This window comes from Quercus robur, chromosome 11 (assembly GCF_932294415.1).
Source record: "Quercus robur chromosome 11, dhQueRobu3.1, whole genome shotgun sequence".
Classification (NCBI taxonomy): Eukaryota; Viridiplantae; Streptophyta; class Magnoliopsida; order Fagales; family Fagaceae; genus Quercus; species Quercus robur.
Window position 1 is genome coordinate 50,297,433 of NC_065544.1, and position 4,263 is coordinate 50,301,695.

Sequence of the window (4,263 nt, forward strand, 5' to 3'; positions counted from 1 at the left end):
ATGATGATATTGATTTCAATTTTCTTCATAACAAATGAGGCTTGGGTCTTAAAACTTAGTAGCTTTTTTGAAACTTTAAAAATTATTTGCTATTTAGATGTAATGAACTTATTTGTTATTTGTCATTTGGATGTAAATGTAATGACTAATGAACTTATTGTTGTGGAATTTATGTGTATCTTTTTATTAAAAGATAAAGCTATATATAAAAGTACATGAGTTGAGTTTGTTTGGATGTCCTACATTTTTGTGGTTGGGGTTGGATGGTAACTTGGTTGGATTTGAAGCAAAGCAGGGAGAATGATAAGTCAAGTCACCTTTTTGTATAAATTGTTGAGTTTGTTGAATGGAATATGTGTATCTGCTTTTCAAAGGCTTGATTGTATCTGATTTTATGATGGGCTTTCAGTGACCTGTTGATAAATGTTGTAAATGTGTGTGGCAGTGAACTCTCTGTGATGTGCTAATCATGAGCCTAATCATGTTTTTAGTATATTAAAAAATTATTAATTATTTATATAATTTAAATAAATATTAATTAAATTATTTATGACGTCACTGGTTCAACCATAAAATCGGTAATTAGCTCATTTTTCGGTTCTTTCACCGTACCGGTTTTTAAAACCATGAGTCTGAATAATACCAAAACAAATGGGTGGCTCACTCATTCGTTAACACTAGTGAGTGGTGGGCTCACTCACGTCCCATTTCTTTGTTCACTCTTCAAGCGAGCAGAAGTCACTCCTCCAAATCACCAAGAAGTGCTCACATCTCTCCGGTTCCTTCATTTGCTCCTGACTCAGAGACACCTGCACATACCACTTCTGCATCTCGTGATGTTCCTGGAGCTTCACCGGCTGGTATTCCGCAAGCACAAACTGCTTCTCATACTGACAGAGTTGGCAGTGTTCTTGAGCATATTCAAAAACGCGTTGATGAGCTTGTGGCACTTCTCTACTCCACAAACAATCATGTCCAAATGCGCCTCGAGACTATGGAGAATCAGCTAGATGAGATTCAACGAAAGTTGGACGAGAGTCTTTAGCTATTTGTGACAAAAAGGGGGAGAGCATTCAGTAAGGGGGAGAAAAGTTCAAAGGGAAGTGTGCATAGTGATAGGGGGAGTACACACACACACATACTTTTGTTTTGTTTTTCGTCTTATCTTCTGAACTTATGGTTCTTTTGGTTTTGATACACTGTGTTTTGGTGTATAACTGTTACTAAACTTTTATATATGTTTGATGATGTTGTTTGATGATGTTATATACTTTTGTTTTGTTTTTCGTCTTATCTTCAGAACTTATGGTTCTTTTGGTTTTGATACACTGTGTTTTGGTGTATAACTGTTACTAAACTTTTATATATGTTTGATGATGTTGTTTGATGATGTTATTCAGGTATTTGTTGGTTTGTACCCATATGCTTTTGTAAGCTTTTAGGGTTTATGTTTTATGCATAGTTTGTAGGCCTTGTGGTATGTACCATGCTTAAGTGCAGCCTTTATGCTATGTTGAAATCAGTACTTTAATCTAAATGTTCTGCATTGTGATTGTTGTACTGTCACTCTTGTGCCCTTGTAGGATTGTTCCTAGATGTATATGCCTTGTGTGCTATGCATTGGTTGAGTGTTGTACATACAAGTGTCTTGCCTTGTGCTTATTAACTTGTATGTCCTTGTGTTCATTCCAAGTGTGAATGAACACTGTGATCACTACCTTGTGGTGTTCACTTGGTTGATCAAGCCATGGTTTGTTTATTAACTCCATCTTTGCTTGATCACATATTGCCTGTTTCATATGCATTTATAATTTTCTGCTTACAATGATCATGGTGTATTGTTGTGTTTCAGGAGTTTATGTTCATATGATTCAAGTGCTTCACAGCTTCTAGAATTAGGTGTGAGTGAGTTTTGATCAACTGTTCCCAACTCACATGTTAAGTCTAGAGTCTGTTTTAGGGTTTTGTCACGGAATAGCCAAAGGGGGAGATTGTAAGGTTGAATTTATTCAACCATCTAATTGGCTTTATTCCGTGCCAAATTTGCTTGTAACTCAGCATTTAGTAACCCTGTATTTAGGTGGGATTGTTGTAAGGGTAGTGAGTGAGATAGTGTGAAGATTGCTCAAGAGTGTGCAAGAAAACAGAGTGTCGCGACTGGGACTCGCGGCTGGACTCGCGGCTTCAACCCGCCAGAAGATGCACACGTGCCAAGCATGCTGGAAGATGAACAGTCATGCTAGCTGGAGCACTACAGGACAAAACAGGACAACTGGCCATACGGTTAACTCGCGACTGGAACTCGCGACTTAGTCAAGTCGCGAGGTCAAGCCGCGAGCCACCCCTGTTTTGGAAAAACCTGACGTTTCGCATTCCTCTTCACTTCAGTATAAATACCCTTTTAACCCACGATTGAAAGAGAGCTTCCAAAGAGAATTTTGAGAGAGAAACCCTAAAGAAAAACCAGATTGTTTCACCCACAATCTCTACCTTAGAGTCTCATCAAATTCCCTCACTCTATTCCTCTCCATTGTCAAATCCTTGAGAGGCCATTATACCAAACCTGGTTCTCACCATTATCATCTCTGTGAGACAGACGTTTGGAGTTCTGGGAAGCAGTTAGGAAGGAGCCAATATTCATTGGTTGATGCTACGGTGTAGTAGCGGAATCCGGAAAGCTAGAAAAGAAAAAGGTTCGGCGCAACCTCGTTGGAGCAAGAAGCTTGGAGGGCTTAGGTGCATTGGGTAGATTAGGCTTGGAGGGTCTATTGCTGTCCTTGTATCCCAACTATATTTTCTAGTGGATTGATTACCGCTTGGAGGGCGGCGGAGAGGTTTTTCGCCGAGGTCTTCGGTTTCCTCTTCGATAACATATCTGGTGTTATCGCTGTGTTTGCATCTTCCTTCCTCTCTATCTCTGCCTTTACATTATCTGCTGTGGTTTATTTTGTTGTGGCTTAGATAGTTGTTTAATCAATTCCATGTTATAGCATATGTTAAGTTTCCGCACACTAGTTGTTTAACATATTGCTTGTGTTGATTAAATTGATTTTTGGGGGTCTAAACGTTCAAAAGTGTTTTTGTACACGTTTTTGAACTTTCAATTGGTATCAGAGCGGGTACACATCTGTTTGGTTTTATTACCATTGTGTGATCCTTGACTCCCTTTCTTTTTGAGATGGATAGGTCTCAATCCCTTAATGCACCTCCATATTTTGATGGAAGTAATTATGCATTTTGGAAGGTTCGTATGAGAGCCTTTTTATGCTCTATTGATGAATCCGTGTGGGATGCTGTTGAGATTGGTTGGGCCAAACCTGAGGCAGCCAAATCCACATGGGATAAGGCAGCACTTACTGCATCTAATGCTAACAGTAAAGCACTAAATGCTATTTTCTGTGGTGTGTCTCCAGATGAATTTCACAGGATTTCTCACATTATTATTGCCAAAGATGCATGGGAGATTCTGGAAACAACTTATGAAGGCACGAAGAAGGTGAAAGATACCAAGTTACAAATGCTGACCACTCGGTTTGAGGAGCTCAAGATGAGTGAGGATGAGTCTTTCGACTCGTTCTATGGGAAGTTAAATGAAGTGGTTGTCAGCAAGTTTAACTTGGGGGAGAAGATGGAGGACTCTAAGATTGTAAGGAAGATCCTTCGATCATTGCCGGAAAGCTTCCGTGCCAAAGTAACAGCCATTGAAGAGAGCAAGGATCTTGACGACATCAAGGTTCAGGAGCTGGTTGGTTCTCTACAAACCTATGAGATGTCGCTGCCAAATCAACGGAAGGGCAAATCCCTTGCTCTAAAGACCACTAATGAGAAGGTGGAAGATCAAGGCTCGTCGGGAGAAGATATGGTGGACAAGGATGTAGCCTATCTTGTTAAAAATTTCAAGAAGTTTTTGAAATTCAAAAACAATGGGAAATTTGATGATAAGAGAAATTTCCAAAATTCTGGAAGGGAGAAGAGGGATTTCAAAAGGAAAGATGGAAAAGAATCCCAATCCACACAAGGTGTTACTTGTTTTGAATGCAACGGGCATGGACACTTCAAGAAGGAATGTCCTAATTATTTGAAATCAAAAGGCAAGGTGTATGCCACGACCTTGAGTGATTCAGACTCATCCGACTCAGAATCTGAAGAGAGCTGTGATGGAAAAGGGAACTATTCAGCTTTCATGACTATTGCTCATGTTGAGTCTTCGGATGAATTGAATTTGCTTGTTCAAGACCTTGGAGAACATAGTGAGGATGACTC